At 40.8% G+C, this 23,103-nt stretch overlaps 1 long non-coding RNA gene across 1 annotated transcript in view; it reads left to right on the top strand.

Annotated features, from left to right (window-relative positions):
- LOC131481554 (uncharacterized) overlaps window positions 1-2,354 on the top strand; it is a 39,096-nt gene extending 36,742 nt beyond the window's left edge. Inside the window, exons 3-5 of the long non-coding RNA XR_009246382.1 lie at window positions 561-632; window positions 1,639-1,845; window positions 2,340-2,354. This is a non-coding gene — a long non-coding RNA (uncharacterized LOC131481554). The remainder of the gene's footprint in view (window positions 1-560; window positions 633-1,638; window positions 1,846-2,339) is intronic.
- The last annotated feature ends 20,749 nt before the right edge of the window (window positions 2,355-23,103 follow it).

Here is a 23,103-nt window from a genome sequence, read left to right as displayed (position 1 = left end):
TGTGAAAGAGGTTAGGCCAGTGAAGCAGGTGAGGTTCTGTCATACAGGTGCGCTTAACTTCCAGACCACTCTCGGGAACGCACAGCTTTGAACAAGCTGCCAAAAGCAACGGAAATGAAACACACATAACATAAAATGGACACTTTCCACTTGGGGTGCCTTTCCATCAAGCTGGCCTGAATGGTTACCTCTCTAGATTGTCTCTAGATATTCCCAACCTTTACGTATAGATTCTCAAGTTTTCTTCTCATTCAGGAACTATGATATGAAATCATATCTGCTTATTTATACCATAAGTAAAAAATCATAGTTAATTTGTTAGTCAATAATTGGCAACTACACTTACAAATTAAAAATAATTGCTCCCTTGGGTAGGCCCAAGTCACCATGGTTGATTGTGACAAATCATATTTCTAAATATGTTGGGATGGGTGTGTATTCTTCTAAGTTTAACATTTTATTTTTAAAAATGACTACCTTAGACTTAACACAAACTTATGTGAGAGAATTATTTCTTAAACTGCACTATTTTAAATAAAAATGTTGATATTTCTTTGTAGGATCCCAGCATTATAAGACATATATCTACAAACTTATGAAAACTTCCACTGCAACTCTATCTGTATAAACAGGTAGGAGAAAAGAAAATTGCCTGTGAAATTGTTCCCATTGTTTACTGCATGATTGGCTATAAAAATGTTCTAGAAAAAGGTTTTTGAACTGTAGGATTTCCATGTGGCCATGAGGCAGCAGGCATCCTGGGGATTCTGTTTCCAGTCTGTCTTCTCTGAGCAGTAATCAGCGTTGGAACGCTCCCTGTGGTGTTATTAGAGGGAGACAGGTGCCTGATGTCAGGCGGGGAGTTGGTTTGAATCTGGAGGACACACACACACACACACACACACACACATACACAGAGAGCTCTTGAGTACATTCAGGCAAATGTGGAAAGTGAACGAATTACTCAAGGTAGTAAAACTGAAACTACTTTGCAGATACATTAATATATGTGAGAATAACAGGACACAATGGGAGGAAGATGCTATATTGGGTGCTCTGCCCTTTGATCTGAGAATTCACTGAGTTTGATGCTGGGGGAGGGGCAGAGACATGCTTGTGGAGCAGTGACCCATGACAGGCAGGACTGGAGTGAAACTTCAGGGCAAAAGAATCAGGACAAGCCAACAGTCAGTGTTTATTCATATTGTCTTTAAATAATGTATGGGGTCAGAGTAAATAGTCCTTGAAAGCTCAAAACTCGTTTCTACTTTTTTTGTTCACCTAAATTCAGTCTCCTGAAACAGAGAGGAAAAACGAAACAACAAAAACACAGATATCTTCATCAATGCACGTTCCTTTTGCCCGTCCCATTCTCTCTCTTCTAAATCAGCTGTTTCTAACACACTTTATAAGAACGTTTCTTTAAAAACATTCCTGGAAAATGCATATCATGAGAAACTATGTATGAAATTCAAGCAACTTTGTATCAAAATAATTTCTTTTAATATCAAAATAACTGTCTCCACAAACATTTTGAAGGACCCTTGTTTGAGGGAAAACTTGTACACTTACAGTCCACCCGTAGAAAATTGTGTTCATGTAACTTGTCTTGTCCTGATTGATACTTTTTTTTTCTAGGTCATACAGAATCCTTCCATCCTTTCCGCTCAAGTGGGAAGCACAGGTGATGCCTCCCCTGGAAGTTCCTAAACATGATGAGGAAGGTTACAGAAGCACAATTGTGTCATTTTCATCTTGTCACAGAAGCGAATCCACTGAGATTGTTGCCCTTGCAGGGTTCTATGGGAAGCTTTCCACATGCTGTCCAGTTGGACCACATGCCAGGTATACACCAGGTATACATAGGAGGCAGGTTCCTTGTCCCAAGCTGTAGGAGTTTTGCCCTTGAATCTCCACCTACCTAGCCCATGTGGGAGGCCATAGGCACACGGCACACTGTACCCTTGGCTAACTGAGACCTCCAACACGAATGGACTGGACCGCAGTCTCTCTTCTGTGCTCCTTTAACAAGCTGTGCTAAGACTTCCTTTGTAAACAACTCTGGGAAGTCAAATGCTACATCCATCCTGCTTTTCAGCTGGTAAGGGGCCGGCCCTGAGATTCAACTTCCTGTGTTTCCTGTGTTTCCTGGCATTTAACTTCATTGGAGGGTCCAGAGAGACAGACGTATCTGTTAGCCAGTCACAATGTTGCTGTCAGGTGGAAGTACTGTCGGGACTGCCCTTCTGCCTGCCCAGTTCTCCTATATATGCCTGTGACTGCTCTCAAGTAAATGGACATCCTTTACCACCAGTGTGTTTCTAGCGTTTCTGCTGCAGGAGAGCATTGTCGCCTTACCTCTCTGCGGTTTGGGACCATGCTGGTGAGAAGACTCACGAGAACAAACTCTACTAACTCAAGACTGGGTATAATAAGCACAGGTCGACCAAGTTCCATCGTAATCTGTTTTTTATATTTTCCAAGTCCTCAAGTGATTGGCAAGTTTATTCATTCCTTCCAGTGACCTATTCAAGTTGCTGCCTCCGACCTTCTGCTTCCTGACCATTGGAACAGAACTATACAATAATAAATTTGTAAAGTGAAACAAAAATAATGAGCAAGGAGGTAGGATTTTGTGTGAAAGCATTGAATGTAATGAAATCTGATGTTGATATTATGAAAGGTGGGCAGCATCGGCTGCCGACAGGCTGGGAATGCCGGTCAACTATACGGCACTTCGTGGAGAGAAGATTCATTTCCCTTCTCTGTGTGTTTCCATCAGGACAGATTCCCAATAGAGCTGTTTATGACGTGGTCTTTCTCCCATGTACTTGGAGTGATTTACCAGATTCCCAGAATAAACATTGCCGCCTCTTCTCTGTACTCTATCTTATTGGAAAACACCAGTTTCTCAGTATAATTGAGCTCATAAGAACAATACTAACTGGCTCATGGAGGTAGCAATGCTAAAACAATGCTCTTTAACTCAGATCTGATCATCCGTGAAGGTGATGTACTTGATGTCCCTTTATCCCACTTGCTTAGTTCTCTTCAGTGTGGATGTGTTTGTGTGTCCTCTCAACCCACATCAGGTACTGTGCTAGGCGGGTACATAAAAATCTGAAATGAATTTGTTTTAATTGGTAGAACAAAAGAAGAAACACAAATATAGTGTAAGGCAGAGGATTCCGAAACCTTGATTTCGCATCTTGATTTCACTGTTTTTACTGTGCACTTTGGGGAAAAGTTGACATAATCTCTTTGACATTCGATTTTCACATTTGCAGGAAGAAGTAATAGCCTCTCCTTTATAGAAATGGAGCAAAGGGTCACTCTCACGTTGATGCAAAAGAGTTCTGTAAACTCTGCTGCTAAATAAACTTTTGTGTTATGATTATTACTATGGGAACTGGAGTCTAGCTTATCTTCCTTCTAACCATCTCTCTCACACCCACCTGCTCCTTCCAACGGAGTCTGCATTCTGGTTATTTACATAGTGGCATACCACAGTGTTTGGCTTGTCTGCAAACATGGGTTGGACCCATGACCACATACTCCAAAACTGAAGTCCGTTCTATGTATCTCACATTGTCTGTGTGAGTTCCTTATGTGTTCTAGCAGGAGAGTTTCTGCTGTTGATTTTTTTGGGCTAGTTTTCTGCCTACAGCTGATGGTCATATTACTGCAGTATTGTGCTTTCTGTACATTGCTAAACCTCTGTTTATCTTTCGTTATTGAGTTTTGCCTCTTATTGGCTTTGCCATGGAGACTGCAACTAAGATATCTATACATGCTGCTACATTCTTCCTGCCTTGGGAGTCGGAGGGTGCTACTGGCCATCTTAGTTAACCAGGCCTCTGGAGTCTCCACCAGGAATGTTTTGTTTATGGACCAAGACACCAGAGTCAGACAGCCCCTCCAATTACGGACTGGCATCTTGGATTGTATAACTTTAGCTTTCTGTGCCTTCATGTCATCATTGAAACATAGAATAATACAAGTTAGACTGCAGTGGAGTTATTACGTAAAAATAAATGGGTTAATGATTAGTACAAGGTCTGAAACATATCATGCATGCAATAAAAATCATTCATGTTATTAACTAAAATATATTTTTTGAAACCTCTATTTCTTCTGATGAGATAATGTTCTAGTGATGAAATAAACAAGAGGGATAAGGAAGTAAATTTTTAGCTTCTTCTGACTTAAAATTTCAGTGGAAACAGAATTTTGAAGAACAGATACATAGCAATTGCATGAGATATATCTACGCTGGGCCAGTGCAGTACTGTAGCATGCTAATCCTCTGCCTGCAACTGCCAGCATCCCATATTGGAATTAGTTTGTTTCCCAGCTGCTCCACTTTCCATCCAGCTCTCTGCTTATGACCTGGGAAAGCAACAGAGATGTAGGTGGCTGAGCCTACATGGGAAGCTGGGAAGAACCTCCTGACTCCCAGCTGTGCATCAGCTTAGCTCTGGAACTGGCAGCCTTTTGGGGAATGAAACAGCAGGTGGAAGATTTCTCTCTCTCTCTCTCTGTAAAAATATACCCTTCAAATAAAAATAAAATAAATCTCAAGAAATGTATCTACATACAAATCTAAGATAGATTCTTTTTTTTTTTAAATATTTAGTCAGATATACAGAGAGGAGGAGAGACAGAGAGGAAGATCTTCCATCTGATGATTCATTCCCCAAGTGAGCCGCAACGGCCGGTGCTGCGCCGATCCGATACCGGGAACCTGGAACCTCTTCCCGGGTCTCCCACACGGGTGCAGGGTCCCAATGCATTGGGCCGTCCTCAACTGCTTTCCCAGGCCACAAGCAGGGAGCTGGATGGGAAGTGGAGCTGCCGGGATTAGAACCGGCACCCATATGGGATCCCAGGGCATTCATTGTGAGGACTTTAGCCGCTAGGCCACGCCGCCGGGCCCCTAAGATAGATTCTTAAAGGTCCCACATAGATAACATTTAATCTATGAAAGGAAGGAAGGAAGAAAATAAAGCTCAGCATCCTACATTCTGAATCTAACAATGTGATATTCAATTGCTGAAGGTTGGAATGTTGAGCTTTATTCCGTCTTTTCTCTTTGAAAGGGTGATGTATGGTGGTTGAATTGTAAGTGCTATAATATGAGTTAGTTCCAAATAAAAATTTATGACCTTAAAACCTTCTAATCCAAGTTCACTTTGTGTAAAAGTAACTGAAAGTTACATTTATAGAACATAAAGATTTTCCAGATAATAAGAATTGAGGAGAAATACCAAACCCTGCCCCAGGGTAGCAGTGAGGGCATTTCCTTGGCAGCTGCAGCCAAATGAGTGGGGCACGAATCAGCCTCAAATGAAAGCTGATGTCCCTAGCTGGTTGATACTGCATAGATGCTGAGCAACTGCCAAGAGTGAGGGGAACCCACAGGTGAGAAATACAAGATACAGCGTGCTCTCCGTAGTGTGCAATGGCATATAAGATTTCTGAAGAGTGAGATCACCAGAACACAAAACACACTGCACATGTCAACCACTATCTAGCTAGCACTACAATTGTAATCCCATAACTCATGACAGAAAGTAGAACAACAGTACCTATGTTTTGAGAATGCAACTGTTATTTCTCTTTGTAAGCTCTTTTGAATGAAGACACTTGTGCCACACCCATGAAGTCAGAGATTGCATCTTCATGTGGCTCTGAGTGGTCTCCATTAGATATTTTTAGGTAGAGTAAGGGAGACTATTATTCATGACAAAGTGATAACCACGTTTGGATCTGATGAGAAAGGAGAGTCTGCCCTTGGTCTTGTGAATGCATGCCAGTGCTGATCAATCCTCATTGTCAGATTGTCAGCCTACTGCTTTGCTCCTCACTCTGGCAGACCTGCAAAAAGAGCCTGGAATTCCAGAGAAGATTCTAACACACAAGCATGGGCTCCACCAAGTGGAGGAGCCAGCTGGGGAGCACCTCTAATGTGTATTTTGGCAGTGTGGGTTAGGGATATTCATACTATACGCAGAGACGTTGCTGCCAAAATAGAATTCACGCAGCATGTTTTGAGGTTTTCTGGGTCTTCTCTGGAACCAGAAGAAACAAATTGAAAAAAGAAAATCTTAGAAGATTCTTAAAGAGTGAAATTTTCCATTTTGACCATAACAATAGTGTTTATGTCATGATATTCTTCAGAAACTGGAAATATTTTGTGGATGGATGTTCTTCCATTCCTCTTAAGTTCTAAATAAACACAGAAATAAAAATGCTTGCTTTGCACCTGTCAGCAGCATCTGATCCTGTGGACAGAGAGCCAGAATTCCCAGGGAAGGCACAGTCTACTTCTCACTTCGCAGATGAGAACGTAAGACAACTGCCACGGGTGAGGATTTGTTTGTTTTTTTGTAGCTTTGTAATATACTTTAACATCTGGTCAGAACAGCTACTTATCTCCATTTCTGGTATTTTCTCCACCACTGTTTCTCACAATATGAGCTTGTTTAAACCTCGTAGAGGGACTGAAGAGATTATCTTCTGTATCTTATGAATATTCAAGGTCTTGTGACCTTCACAATTGCTATATCACTCTATGGTGCAATACCTGTTACATTCAGGTCAGACAGCTCAGGTAGAAATGCACACTGTCGGAGAATCTCCGAACCTGCTGAGTGAACGTGTAGGAACTCTTTATTCCACCAAACAGGAAAGCCGTCTGCTCCTTCTTTCTCTCCCCTCTTTCTACTACTCCCTCCAGGACCCAACCTGCTTATATATAACACCTAGCCAGTCAGCTAAAAGGTCACCCCTGCACGTGGGAAGCGACCAATAAGCTAAAAGGTCACCCCTGCAGGTGGGAAGCGACCAATAAGCTAAAAGGTCACTCCCGCAGGCAGGACACGCAGCCAGGCCCCAAGGGGAAGACACTTCCTGAACTTGTTTAACGCTGCCCTCGTTCAGGGCATTGGTCCGCGGTGCTGTGCTAGACAGCCCCATAGATCCTTAGGCGCTCTCAACAGCACACTGGGGAGTGAACATTGAGCTCAGAGTTAAGATATTATTTAAGATCCTAGCATACCACTTTCGAGTACATGTGTTCAATACTCACTACGGTTCCTGACTTCAACTATTTCCTAATGCAGACCCTGGGAGGCAGTGGTGACGGCTCAAGTCACTGGATTCCTACTTCCCCATGGGATTGAGTTATGGCAGCTCAGCCCTGGGTGTTGTGGGTATTTAAAGAATCAGTCAGTGAGTGGGCAATCTCTTCCTCTCCTGTGTTTTCTGTTTCTATACAGCTGTCTTTAGGCACATCAAATAAACAACAGTAAAGACATCAAAACAGACAGATGCCCATCTGACTCTCCACAACGACTTGTGATTCAGGACTTCACTGGGCAGGAATGGATCTGAGTATTTAGAGAACCTATAGCTCTTGAGGAAATCATCTTTGCTTCACAAATATAAGAAATCATGAAGAGCAAGAAAAATGGAGATCAAAGCCCAATTTGTCACTGAACATGGTTTAAGAATATTTCAGATCCAGTACGTAAGAGAGTTGAAATTTGACAGTGACAACCATTAATAATTGACATAAGAATTTGTTTTTTATAAGCACACGATTTTCAGAGTTAGCCTAAAATATGGGTTATGTTTACAAAGAGATTCAAAGTTCTGGGTCACTAAAAAACAGACATTTTGACACATTTTTTTTTCTCCATGTGCACACAACTGTAATTTTGATTTGTTACTATTTATTCTTAAAATAGAAGAAATAAATTTACTCACTTCATTTCCTGGTCATCCCCGTCCAACAGTCCCATCTTGTTTTTATCACTATGTTACATGCTTCAGAGTGCTATAGTTCATTTTGAATGTATGCTTGCCTTTTTTCTTCTCAGATCAGGGTCATCCAATTCAGCTTACCTTACACTTTCTAGAAAATAACTTTTGCCCTTGCTCTCTGCATATATGCAATGCCTGCGATATTCAGGTCAGAAGCCTCAGGTACACTACTCTGGAGGGATGGCGCCTTAACCCAGTAATGAACTTATTATTTATAAATCTGATCAATGTATGTATCATTTCAAGAACATTAATAATATTAATCATATCAAATGTTTACATTTATTGAATTCATATTTCTATATATAGGCATGGAAATAAGGTGTATATTTTTTATTTAAGTGGAATATATATGTCAAATTTTTAACAAGTGTAAAAAGCTATGACACTTTAGTATATTTTGTACCAATGAACTTGCAAATTTTGTGAAATTAATGGAAAAATGAAGTCTCAGAGACTGCATGTTCCAAAGCGTAGAAGCTGGTGAATGTTGGAGAAAGACCTCTGGCTGGCCCCAGGTGAGTCCTCACTAACTACTCTGTGAGCTGGGATGCACTTACTCTGATTTATTCTTTGTTAATTTGAAGGGTAGAGCTGCAGATGGAGAGGGGAGGGGTGAGATGGAGAGTGGGAAAGTGGGAAAGAGGGAGAGAGCTCTTCCATCCACTGATTCACTGCCAAAATGCTTTAGTGGCTGCAAGTCTGTGCATTGTACCTATCCCAGGTCCTCCGCCCCATGGACGGCAGGTACCCATGTACTGGTGCCAGCTCCTGCTGCTTTTTTCCCAGGCGTTTTTGCAGGGAGATGGATCAGAAGTGAAGTAGCTGGGAGTGAAATCACTGTCGATATGGTATGCTGCCATGCAAGAGGTGGCTTCCTTGCTGTTCCTCAACTCTGGCCACTTTTATTTCTGTTTCTCAAAAATTCCAAATTCTTTCTCATCTTATGGATGCTGCATTCACTCTACCCTTTGTCTGACATGTGTCAGGCAGGGGAAGGGAATATATCTCTGCCAAAGCAACCACAGAAGACACCCATAGGTCAAAATGCATTTAATAAGTTGATAATTAGGTATGGACTGCAGATCATGTTATATACACCAAATAGCCTCACAGAAAAAATGCACCCTGCTAGGTGTGATTACAGTGTCCTAACTATGACGTCCTCCAAAAGCCCTTCCACCTGGGAGGGGCCACCTGGGAGGGGCTCAGGGTAACCACTCTAAATATACTACATTTCTGGTCTGATTTTGTCAGTCTCCTTGCAGATAAAAATGAACCCCAAAACAACATAAATGTTGTCCTGTTTCCCATGATGTCCCAAGACTCAGTGTATCCAATGTGAGCATGTTCAATCAGAGGCTACTGAAGGAAGGGGGAGTGTCTCTAACTTTCTGGGGTCTCTCTGATTACAGGAGGGGTTTAAGATGTGAGAAGCCAACAGCCTGACCCTCAGGATTTATCTCTAGTAACTGGTCTGCCTTTGTGCAGAAAAAGGATTAAGTGTGGCTACAGTGAAATTATCATTATGATGGAGCTCATTAAATAGTTATGAAAGATAAGTATCAACAGAAAATTATGAATGTTAACAAATCCAATTCAGATCTTTAAAGTAATTTTTATAGAGACACAACATGAACTTGAAATGTCCATTTTGCAATACTGCATTTCAAGGATCACTACCAAGAAGTTTGGAAGAATGCTGTGTCCATGCCTTTGTCTTCATCTTTTCTCTCTCTTCCCTTTATCCTTCCCTTCCTTCTTGCCTTCCTTTTCTGCATCTTTGAGAGTCATACACACACACACACACACACACACACACACAGAGAGGGAGAGAGAGAGAGAGAGGGAGAGAGAGATGGCTCCTATCTATTGGGTCACTCCTCAAATGCTCAAATGAAATGCCACACATTAACTGAACAGGCTTGGATGGTGTAATGGATGGGTGGCTAAATCCTCACCTGGCACATGCCAGGTTCCCATATGGGCACTGGCTCATGTCCTGGCTGCTCCACTTCCCATCCAGCTCCCTGCTTATGGCCTGGGAAAACCCTAAAGGATGGCCCAAATCCTTGGGACCCTGTACCTGCATAGGAGACTCAGAAGGAGTTCTGGACTACTGGCTTCAGATTGGCTCAGCTCTGGCCATTGTGGCCGTTTGGGGGAGTGAACCAGTGGATGGAAGATCTTCCTCTCTGTTTCTCCTTCTTTCTATCAATCTGACTTTCCAATAAAAATCAATAAGTCTTTGAAAAAATTAAAAGCACATCAATTTTCCCCAAAATAAGAGGCTTTCACTGACCAATCGGAAGTGGCCCAGTCTACCAGATATGAAAAATCTCCTCTGTTTTAACCCTAATAGGAAGGTGGTTTGGAGACAAACAGTTAGTTCATCTGCGTTTTTGCTTCCACACTTTCCTCTAACCTGTCTTGCCTCTGCTCATCTTGTCAGAACTGCTCCTAGCCTAAGTGTGCTTGATGGTGAATACATAGGATAAGACAATGAGACCTTGCCAGCAGTGGGCCTCCATTCTTGGACAGTGCTGAGGTTGTATTTTCACAAGATGAATCTGGTTGGTATAAAGTTATCTGCCAGACATCATGAAGAATTCATTTATCACCCTTTCAGAAAGACATATAAAATCTATTTTAAAAATAGGAGCAAGGTTTTTTTTTTTTCACTTTCATTAAAGCGTTTCTATGCTATTGAATGTCATTGTTGGAACTTCAAATGTCTGATCTTTGATAACTTAAGTTTACACAGTTGTACATTATATTCATGAAAAATAGAAACATCCTGTATATTTTGAACATTAGAGGACAACTGCAAATATTTTGATGCGTTTCTTTGCAACTTTGTTTCATTATTTAATACTTTGTGAACTCACCACTTACTGAATTGTGTTTACTGAGAAGAGATAGATTGTAAATAAAGTTTTCAGTTTTGAGTTAATGGAAAATAATGTTTCATGTAACAGGAGATATGTTGTATTTATTTGACTTCTCAATGCTGAACATAACCTAGATTTCCATTTTCTCATTGTTTACATAAAATCACTTCAATTGTATTTCCTTTTAATTTTTAAAGATTTATTTACTCCTTTGAACCACGGAGTGGATACAAAGAAAGAGAGAGAGTTCTTTCATCACGGATTCACTCCTCAAAGAGCAGCAGCATTCAGGGCTTGTCACGCCCAACCCTGCACTCCATCCTGGGCTTTCACGTGGGTCACAGGGACTTGAGGACCTGGGCTACCGACTGCTGCCTTCCCAGGTGCTTTAACAGGAGCTGAATTGGAAGAGCAACCCAGACTTGAAGATGCCCATGATGCAAGATGCAGCCTTACCCACTATGCTACAACACCATCTCCTTCATTTCTCATATTTATTTATTTGAGAGGCAGAATGCTTTTTGTAATTTCAATCATTTTATGTGAAATATAATGCTTGCTGTAATCACGATTTTGACTGAAGATTGTCATCTAACATTTTCATGAATAATGGCAGGAGTACGTTCAGCTGTCTGACACCTCTGTTCCAAATATTATCGGACGTTTATGGCATACATAGCTTCAATGCTATGTAAGATCCTTATTCCATCATACTTCCCATCAGCATCTAATGACATCTTTAAGTTTCATCCTGAATTTATTTTCTTTGCTTACATGGTGGTAATAACTAATATTTAGTGCTAAGAGGCGACCCTTTCCTTCTTTGTGAATGGTTCTTAAAGGCATTATATCTGTGCTGCTGTTTCTACCGGAATGGTTCTGTTTTTAACTATAGGAATGAAACAAACTAAAGGCTCAGCCTTGGTCAGGTCCTTGAACTTACTAAAACCGTTGAGAAACAGTGCTAAATAGCAAAGAAAGAAATTAGATAATTTCACATGTTCTTTTCAACTACAATTCGTTTAGCTCTTACCATAAGCGTATCATTTTAAATGAGGGAGAAGGGGGCTAGCATCGTGGAGTTCCAGGTAAAACTACTGCCTGGAACTTCAGCTTCCCTGATGGAAGTTGGTTTAAGTCCTGCCTGAACCAGCTCTCTGTTAATGGCCTGTGAAAGGCAGTGGAAGATGGCCTAGAGGCTTGGGCCACTGCCACCCAGCTGGAGAACTGGAAGAAGCCCCTGGGTTCAGACTGTTCCCCCTTGGCTTTTGCAGCCATCTGTGGCATGAAATAGCAGATGGAAAATTTCGGATTCTCTCTTTCTGTTAACTCTGACTCTTGAATAAATCAATCATTTTTAGTAAAAGAGCAAGATTCAGAGAGTTGAAATGACTTGTAAGTAGTGAATGTAATTAGAATTCTGATAAAATTTCCTGTTTCATCTGAAGTTATTCATGGCATGCAACCTGCTAGTGAGACAGTTTGGGTAAGATGCCTGTCTTTCACAACAACCACTGAGATTTTTCAACCTAACAATTCCAGGAAATGCATGTTCTTAGAATTGCCCAAAGCTGTGCACCACAGTGAAAACTATAGCCACCTGTAAGAAACATGTTGGTCTTAATGACAAAGACATTTTTCAACTACCACCTGTACCTAACATGATTATTGTTTGAAGAGAGGCTCCCAGATAAGATGTAGATCTGTTCAATCCTTTTGTCTGTCTCCTAAATGCAGACCACTATCTCCTGCTGATCTCTGCTGATCGAGCTGGCATTTGCGGCACATGTTTCGAATGTACATGGTATTTGAAAAATGACCCTTTGTCTGAACAAGCTTTGGAGGACTCATTCCACAGACTGCTCGCAAAGCTAGGGATATAACACAGGCCTAGGAGGCAAAGGAAGAAAGCAGAGGCTTCTGTGCATCTCTGATATGAGCAAACAGCCAATGTGTTTTTAAATGCGAAGATGCCTTCTGCTCGGGCTTCATCTTGTTAGGGCATTCTTTGCTACCTTGCGCTTAATTGACATTTTCATTGCTTATGACTTCATGCATCTGAGTTGCACACATTTGCAAAGTCAAAATTTTTGAAAGCTAACTCTTAAATAGTCAAGGCTCTATGATGTACATAGCATCATTATCCAATGAGAAAATATCTTCAAGTGATTTATGAATACATCAAATTCTTAGTTATCTAAGTGTCCTGCTTTTGAAATAACTATTGTTATGAATAAGTTCATTTCCAAGCTCATTTCTCATAGAGTAGTCCCATTAAAATCAAGATACTATGTTTTGCCTATTCTGTGACAACTAATTCATGGAGTATACTCACACACACAATAATCTCTAGATACAAAGTGGCACTCAGGAGTGTGTTTACATACCTAATACTCAGGTTTTTTTTTTAAGTTTTTGCCTGCTTACTTTTTTCTTCATTCTTTTTTATTATTACTATTATGGAAACTTTTACCTATATAGTGAAAGACCCTCACCAAAAAGCATGAGCTTTAGCAGCAGCAACGCCATTTTGCAAGGCTTAAAACTAAGAATGACAGGATCTCTGGAAAGGAAGCGGACAAGGACAGGGCAAGCTTGCCTCATATCCGTGGCCAAACATCTGGCCCCCAAATAAGGCAGAAATATTAGGAAAGAGAGCTAACTCAGCGCCAACTCAGCTGTTATCAGGGATAGGGAACCAACTCAAGGCTAAACTAGTCATTATTAAAAATCCCCGGTACTAAAATAAAATTGCCATCATCATGACCCTGGCCTTATAGGAGTCCACCAATCAGAGTCCTGTAACTATGCTTCTTGCTTCTGTAATTGCGCTTCTGCTCCTGAACCCCATAAAAACCCCCAGACCCCAACCTAGGGCGCGCAAGTCTTCCAAGAGACTTTGTTGCCCCAGGTACCTGTGTATCTGAATAAACCTCTTGCTGTTTGCATCCGCACAAGTGGTCTCGTTGTTCCTTGGGAGGGGCCTCTCCAAAGGAGGGACACCCATATCGGGGGTCTTTCAATAGTATTAAAAATGTGAAAGAAAAGAAATATAGAAACAAAGGAACTAACTATATCATAAAGGCATTAAGTAACAAAAGAGACAGCATTTCCTTAGCTGTCATTTGAAGCTGTAGTCTCCTCTCTTTCTCTCTTGGATTAACTATAATTGAATTTAGTATAGATTGAGTATGAACCCTCATGTTGAATACCATGCATGTTGTTGATTTGTTGTTTACCTAAAAACTTTAGTGAAGGAGGGGCCCAGCACAGTGGGCTAGTGGCTGAAGTCCTTGCCTTGAACGTGCCGGGATCCCACATGGACGCTGGTTCTACTCCCGGCAGCTCCACTTCCCATCCAGCTCCCTGCTTGTGGCCTGGGAAAGCAGTGGGGGATGGCCCAATGCTTTGGGACCCTGCACCTGCGTGGGAGACCTGGAGGAAGTTCCTGGCTACTGTCTCCATCACTTGGGGAGTGAATCATCAGATGGAAGATCTTCCTCTCTTTCTCTTCTCCTCGCTGTGTATCTGACTTTGTAATAAAAAAAAATAAACAATAAAAAATAAAATAAATCTTAAAAGAAAAAACTTTAGTGAAGGAATGGAAACAGGGAAATAATGTTGATGAACTGTTTTATTTTTTAAATTATATTTTAATGATCTTTAATCCCTGCCATCCTTTCTTGCCTCCCTTTTTCATTGCTTCCTTTGAATTCCTCATATCACGAGCTTATATGTAACATCCAAAGCCATGGCTTTCATGGTTCAAGATGGTAATATCAATGCAGTCGTGGCCAATTGACCAGCACTTGTGACTATTAGGAACTGGGAAGACCTGGGGTTGGGGGCCGACTGTGGTATAGGACACCCATTCTGTGTCTACTGAGAACAGGTGTTGGGCTCCTCAAGGACTTTTTTTTCTCCTGTAATTTTGTTAAATAATTGTTTTGTTAAAATATGTGTGTTGAAAGCTGAGATTTTGTTTAAATGCTCCTTACATTTTGATCTGGTTGTGACTGCCTCCCTTGTTTTGCTTTAGAGAAATTTCTCCACATGTCACTGCAGTGGGCTCAACACTTAAGGAAAGTGCAACACAGAAATTAAACTCATGAAGCCATGAGGAAAGTAACAAAAATAAGAAAAATCAAAGCCTACACAAATCCGTTTGGCTTTGGAGAGTTGTGGCAGAATGAAGCTATTTATTGATAACCATTTATCTGGCAGCTACGCTTGGATTTTCTGGTATTTTTGAACTGGTTCTATGGCTGTTCCACTTTCTACATGTGTGCTGAAGAACAAGAAAATACTTTTATTTTCTTTAATTAAGGGACTCACTTGAAATGTAGGATTTTGTTTTTATTAAGGGTGACTTGTTTTTATTGTGCACCCATTATTCCTGCCACTAGGATTCTCTAACTGCTTCATTACTTCCGAGAGCCACACCCTGATATCCTTCTTTCACATTTCTTTAAAAATACCTGTGAATTACCCAAAGCTGTTTTTGTGTTAACTGTTTGAAGTGTGGGGAGTGACTAGCTTTATTGCTATAAAATCTGCTTAGTTGGTCATCAGAGACCTGGCACTGTGTGCTTTCTTCATGGTAGCTTTACGTGGTGGTACAATTCTGGCTGAGGATGATTAAGTATTAGGAAAGAAGGAGAATTTTCGAGTTATGAGTCCCCAAAAGTGCCAGTATTAGTATTTGGAGTTGGTCTTTTTCAGAGAAATTCTTTGGGTAAGTACTGTTCATATTTTGCTAATACAGAGGATAGTCTGATCATCAGAGCAACCCAGAAGGTACTTCAGAAAGCTCCTCGGAAAACTTACTTAAAGTTAAGTTCATTCTGATATACAAGAAGTTCTAAAACCACAGGCAGGTGCTTGATTCAGCTGTTAAGCGATCAGATGGGGGAGCTATTGCCCATTACCAGAATACCTGAGTTTCAACATCAGTTGTGACTTCTGACTGTTATTGAAACTTCCTGCACATGACAGGAAGTGATTGGGTTCTTGTAACTCCCAGGGAGATCCAGATTGTGGACTGGCTTCTAGCTTTGGCCTCACTTAGTAGATGTTCTTTGAGAACATTTGGGGAGTGATTGAACAATGGAATATCTGTTTTTCTCTCACCTTCCTTCTCAAATGCATAAGTACATAAAAATCTTTAAAATCTGGATAGTTTAATATATCCTATGGGTCTTCGAAAAGATCTGGTATACCCTACAAAAGCCTACAAAATGATTTAAACTTTTTTTGTGCATTTAAACAAGATTACCTTTAAGTTCCATCTCTCCAGGAACTTTTTTGAAGTATCCTGGTGTTTCAGTTACATATCTTTCTCAATAATACCCTTCCATTTATTCTGTCACTTTTTGCAGGTGAGTTCCCCGAATATTCAGTGTAATTAAATATGCTTGTGATTCCAGTGTGAAGCAAAGACTAACTGAATGATCTGTGTAGCTCTTTTCATGCAATGGTTCAGAATGCCTGCATGTCTTTGGGGTCTGTGGTTAGTCAGTGACCTACTGTAGCAAATTTGAATTAAAGAAGTCCCATTTGGAAAAACACAGAGGACTTTAGTAAAAGGTGAACGATTTATACAATCTGAAGAGAAACCAGAGTATTAGCACAGAGGACTATACAGCAGAATCTGCCATTGAGGAATAAAACATCCGTGCTTGACCAAGCTCGTCATGGCATCAGCTAAGGATTAGACAAAATAAGGTGAGTGGACAATTAGTTGAAGGCAGAAGTGGATTTTTGGACAAAGAATGGGAGAGGAGCTGCAATTAGACAGAAATCAATATCAGCAGCTTGAGCTTTACACACCCCAGGTCTCTTTCCTGATGGCGCAGCCAAGAATGTTCACAGATTTCGCTGCCGTTCATCACGCTGGTGCCAGCCGCTCCCCTTTGAGGCTCTGATCACAAAGGCATGTCACCACTTCACGGAGAAACCTCTGCCTCTTCCTGGCTCTTCCTTCTGCTGAGGGCACATCCATCACGGCCAGGGAAACGTGCTGGTGGGAACAGCTGTCACAGGACACTGCACAGAGGGACCAGGGAGCCGCCGGCCCATGCCTGCATGAGCTGCACTGTGATCATCAACTGAAGGAATGTGTAAACCTGGAGTGGCCAAGAAGACGGGTGTTGTTCTTGGAACATATGAGGTTTTTTATTCAGTTTCCCCAAGATTCCAGTTTCGAGAGCTTTAAATTTTATGGGTATTTTTAAAATAATAAAATGGCGAGTTCTTAAATATGGCCCTAGGATGTTGATCCTAGATTTGGTTCAACCCCCCCACCACCACCACCAAAAAAATGCTAATCCAGTGCCATGGCCTTCGTCTGACTCTTTCTCTCCCTGGTGCCCACTGTCATTCCACATTTTCCACTCATACTGTCACGGCATTATAACTTTGCTTTCTGGGAGCGGTGTCACTGGTGGTTAGCTCAATACTGAAACATTGACATCATGTCTATAAAATAATTGCAAAAATTGCTGAATGTCAGTGACTGAAACTGGAATTTTAGCTATGCCAGTAGTTGCTAGGTTTGTTTTAGAAATTGCAATCTTGTAGCGTTCGCTAATTTTTAATTTTTTTTTTCCTTCTCTATGCCATATTTCTGCTCTTCTTTCATGCCTCCATTTCTGTAGCACCTTCTTTTGGCTAGTGAGTTTGTAACAAGATGACCTGTTACATTTCAAAATCACCCAATTTACCCTCTGATCTTTATTGGAAACATTTTCTTCACCTCGTGCTAAAAGCTCTTCTGTAGATACAGGTACTGCTCCAGCTTCCAGACACTTCACATTTCACAAGCTGTGGTAAAAGTATGGGACTTTGAAAGTTCACACACTGTCCAGATGAACACAAATAAAAACCCGTCTTGTCTACCTGGAGAGTAGAAACCCAAAGCAATGGAGTGTCAGAAGTGGGATCCAGTCCAACACCTTCAAGCACAGTCCCGAACATTGTTAAAAGCACGGTAGGCTTTGCGATTTAAGCTTGAGTGAATTAGAAGAATAACATCTACACAGTGGAACATCCAAAGTGCCCTCACCATTGGTTAACCCACTGGCTACTCTAAGTTCAGTGTTGCTGCTGGGTCTTCCCAAGAGCTTGAAGTCTGTTTCCAGGAGAACTGCAAGTGCGCATGAGCATACTTTCTTACCCCTAATGATCTCTTCTGTTGTTCTTTTTTTTTTTGATCACTAGCATTGATGACCTATTTTACTCTCTCTCTCTCTCTCTCTGTGTATGTGTGTGTGTCTCTGTCTCTCTCTGTTAGTATGGCACTTAGCCCAAGTGCTGTCAGATGTACTGAAAACCCTATCTTGGCCACAGGCAGGACAAGACCCCTTACTTTCTTTATTTCATAGCAGCTCACTTGTTCCTATTTGGGCTCAAATTTGTAATGGACAGGTGATGCACAGATGTACGGCCCTGTTCCTTGTGCAGAACATAGGTTTGGTACATATTTGTTGGAGTGAATGGATGAATGATTATGGTCCCCTATTCAACGTTACTTGATAACAATTTTTCCGAAAGTTACGGCTGCCTTTTTAGTCTTTACCCCAGCATGCCCTTACCTCTTGGCTAAGGGTACTTAATTAGGCTTGTTGTCCATGAAGTCCCAGTTGTGGCTTCTAGCTGTGGAGGATCAATGGCCTAAACAGACAAACTGTTACCGCCTGGGCTGGTTTTGCATCAACAGAACCCTAAACAGACAGCCTTGAATGAGTGGTGATTCTGATGGGACTTACAGAGTTGGAGATCACAGATTAAGCATTTACAGAGGACAAAAACGTGGCAGCCTTTCTAACAAGGCTTCCCAATTCAGGGACCCACTTGACACAAAATTTTTTTCACAAGCTCTGCAGGTGATCATTCTCCTTCTTTGCTTTTACTTAATCAGAGAATGTATGACCTTTGTTAACCTCATGCTTACACTCAAAGAGAAATACTTGAAAAAAACACACTGTTTTGGGTATATTGCCTTTGGAGACATATTAAAATCCCTTTGAATGCTCTTGTCTTTTTCTCATTGCGAATATCAAGTCTGTTTTCTATATAAACAGGCATTTTCTTTTATCTTGGCGATATTGTTTTTACATTCCAACCTTATGGCTTAAATATTTTATTTGTCTCAATATCATCTTTTTAACATGACCTGATTATTTGAAAGTATTGTGAGTGACCTTTCCTTCAACTGGAGAGGAAGGCAACCATGGAGTTGTGATGGTTAGTAACAGTTACTTTCTTTGGGTTAAGCATTTCAAGAAGCTGAAGGAAAGCAGGAAAATTACCTTTTTGTCTTTCCATGCTTTGTGACATTTGCATGAAGACACTTGCCTGGGCCACCAACTAAATAATTATTTGAGCAGGTGGAAAACAGAATAAAAGCATGTTTTTTTTTATATCTTTAAATGGCGTTGAATAAGATAAAAAAATAGTAGAAAGGATTTTACACAGATCAGGTGATCTGTACTCGCAAACTGGATTTATTGACTCATGGCAAATTACAAAGCAGGTTGAACTGCTCTCCTCTGCAGTGCTAAATCTCCTGTCCTAAACCTGTCCGGCTTCTTGTCTTACTATACCTACCACACCTCTGCATTCGGTAGCGATCTCGCTTTCCCTATCACGTCTAAGTCAATATCAGGAGTTGCCAACTTCCTGCAAAGGTCAGCCTTGACCCTACTGCCCTCTTCCTATGTCTACTCTTCTTTGGTTTGTAATTTATGTTAAGAGACTACACCTCTCAGAATGCAATGCCACACCATGAATTCACTTCCAGTGTGCTCAGCTGCTTTCTACAAGCCATAATGTGAAGTGGAAGTATTAACATTACTACTGAAAGCCCAAAAATGACAATGCCTAGTAAAGGAATGTCTCAGTGCTTTCCTGAGGGTTTTGAACCATAGGGCTCACAGCCAGTGATCTGGCTGCAGGAGAACTGCTGGTTTCCTAAGGCCAATACCCTTTAGTGTCATCTGTGTTTATGCTGTTGTGTATGTCTTCTGGGTCACTTCATTACCATTGGATTGATGGCTCTCATTCTCGTTGCAAATGTTAGAAGTCTATATTGATTGCATGTTTCCTGAACTACCTACCAGAGAAACTGGGAACAAAGTGGCTAAATGCAGCTAAAATACATTCCAGGACTAGATTCATTTTTCCTGCTCATGTCATGCTTCTCTGTTCTATGGGTACACCCCCAGGAATGAAGTACAAACTTTGGAATTACACCCTTGCCAATGCCAAGTATTTACAAGCCATTGCCTATGAAGTTTACTGAGTGGATTTTTGAGGGGATGGGTCTCATATGTCTTTGGTATAATCCAAGGACAAAATTCCCTTGTCCTAAACATCTTTGTGCACCCCCACAAACCCAGACACATCCATTGCCCAGAGCATGTTTCTGAGTGTTTTAGCTCTGTTGTGAGCCTTTCCCAACCAGACTGTCACAGTGCCTTGTTTTCTCTTGTACTGTGTCTAGGCAAGATTTCCTGTCTCCTGATCCTCTACAATAGCTCCTTCCTCTGTAGAAACTGTCGAGGTCAACTCAGTGTCACTTGGGTGTCTTAATCTGTGCAAGAAATGTTATTTTTTCTTGCCATCCTGGAAGAATTCCACAAGCATTTGAGAGGTTGGCTAAATGATTGCAGAGTTATGCATTTCTGCCAAACTGTGTTTAATAATAACAACAAAAATAAATAGCGTTAGTTCTAAAGTCATGCAAGAGCAGGTTCAGGCAGAGAACAAAGCAGAGCATGTGTGACTTGGCCAACTAACATGATTCTCAGAACACTGGCTCTATTGTCAGCAATAATAAAATCCGAGAAAGGGCTTTGGCAAGTGAGCTGTACATTTATTTGGTTTTGAACTTTGATAATTATGTTGGCTGTGATGTGATCTTTATTATTCAGAGAGATGTAAAATGTGGATCACTTTTAAGAAGTCATTGGCAATGGCTGACAGATATTTATTTCAGTGACACCCAGCAATTCGATGTCTCATGTCATCCTGTACCTGCTCAGTGTTTCATGAATAACTTACTATGTAAAGATGGCATGCTTAGTCTTATGGGAACTAATTACACAACTCCACCATAGTGAGGAAGGTTTTGGGTTTTTTTTTGTTATTATTACTACTTTTTAATAATCTTACTTAGTGATTAGGGTACAAAGGGTCAAGGGCTACAGGGTGAAAGTGGGTAATACTATTGTCTCCACACTAATCTTATCTTTTTTCCCCCTGTATCTGGGGTCAGGGGAGAAACAAAAGGAAAAGCTCCACCCAGCTTCCCACCCATCCCAGATCCCCAATGTGAGGGGCACTCCGAGGGTCCTGCTCAAGCAGTTTTGGTGGTTCAACAGTTCTGAATTGCTGCGACTCTCGCTGTTCCAAGCACGATGAAACCTATTCAGAGTCCACTGGCTGACATAGTCTCTTCATGGTTGGGGTTCGGAGATCAGCAGTTCAGTTGGAGGGATCTCCAAAGAAACTTTAGCTGAGATGATCCCAGACCTGATTCTTGCCTGAGTTTGCTAGTACAGGGTCCAGCACCGTCCGTTGCGCCAATCAGCTTATGCACATGCTGGTCGTTGCAATTGCTGGCTCAGTTCTGTTTCCAGCCCTGTCTTCCTAGTGAACCAATGGATGTTGTAGTCCAGCTCGATCCTACCCACTTCGTACTCGGTCCAGTGAGGAAGGTTTTGGAAAGCAGAGGAGCATGGAGTCTTCCAGATCCTTCTTCAGTACTCGATTTAGTTCTTACTGTATGTGATAGCCAAAGTACTTGAGTTCAGTGATGAAACATGCAACAGATCAATCTTCACAAGCTGGTGCTAACACAGTTTTACTTGTATTCAACCTATTATAACAGATTCTCTGGCTATGGTGTGCTTGTTCATGTATAATTTTGTTCATAAGAGGAGAGAAATAAGACATCCTGTTTCATAGCATGCTGGGCTAAACTTCTCAAAGACAGAGTAGAAGATCCTTATGTGCATTCAACTAAACTGTTTCCTTAAAGAAATCAGCTGTAGGGCATCACCAGGGTTATATTTTGGGGATATTTTAATGCAAACCTTTCTTTAACATCATAGGATTTAGGTCATTCCCAATTTCACATGTTTCTATTTCATGGAACTATTTAGTTCTTATTCATGAGTTTAAATCATTGCATTGAGGGACTGAGTTTACTGGAGGAGAGTAAAATGCAAAATCATTTAGAATGTATGTTGTCTGCGTGTGTGCAGCAGTGGAGAAATATGAGATGAGCATGGAGCAGTATGGGTACACTGAAAAAATACAGAAAGAGTGAACACATTGGTTCTGATCACTGTGGCAATAATTTAAAACTAACAGCTGTGTCTTTGGGGGGTTAAAAACTTTGGAGTCTTTTTCCTTGAAGTAGAAATCTGGTGACATAGATCTTAATACGTCTGTGGTCTGATGTTTTTAGACTGTGAAAGCTTTGACTTAAGAAACTCATGCTCAGCCCATAAAATGCTAGCACTCATAGAAATGTTAGGTTCTCAGATAGTGTGTGAATTCCCTGCTAAAATGTCTGTGAATTGATGGGGATGTAAAAAGATGCAGTGCTGTCCAAGGACTCATTATAAACTTCTGCAGGTCCCTGGGAACAATCGTATGCACTGTTGTTCACCTCCATGAATTGGGCCAGTGGAGCACAGGTTCCCCACTTTCTGGGAGGAGGTCCACCATTTGTCAAACCTGGATGCCCCAAGCTATTTCTTTCTGTTAACACAAAGAATCAATGTGTCTACAAATTAAGAAATACACAAAGTTTCAAACAAATTTTATCATTTTTCCTAAAGTGTATTAAGTACTAGTGTAATTTCACACATAAAAGTATCATTTCTCCATAATTTAATATTATATGTTTATGTTGACACAAGCAACCACATTTGCAACTGAGTTTTGCAAAAGCCAAGAACACATGTGTAATAAATTTTTTAAATTGACTTGCCTAATTCTAGAACATACTAGGCAACGTATATTTGTTGAATAAATAGAATGTATAACATCCTCTAAGTGCCGTAGATCCTATGTTGAATGTTTCATTTCTTGTGGTTTATGGATTCCATTTATATATGATGGGTACTTTCCTAAGTAGCTCTCCTTAAATTGTCTTATTTTTTTCTAAAACTTCTTGGAAATAAAGATAAATTTGGAGGACACTAAACATTGATCACACAAAGTGAAAGGTTATTAACTGGGGTTAAGAACTGAGGCAAGAATGAAAAGGATAAACAATCTCTGAGGTGAGGGTTTAGCTTGACGTAGCTCTATTTTATCATGCGTGCTCCTTCAGTTTGAATGAATGCATGGATTAATGAAAATACGATGAAAC

Source organism: Ochotona princeps, chromosome 12, assembly GCF_030435755.1.
Source record: "Ochotona princeps isolate mOchPri1 chromosome 12, mOchPri1.hap1, whole genome shotgun sequence".
NCBI lineage: Eukaryota > Metazoa > Chordata > Mammalia > Lagomorpha > Ochotonidae > Ochotona > Ochotona princeps.
This window is presented reverse-complemented; position numbering and strand designations above follow the sequence as displayed.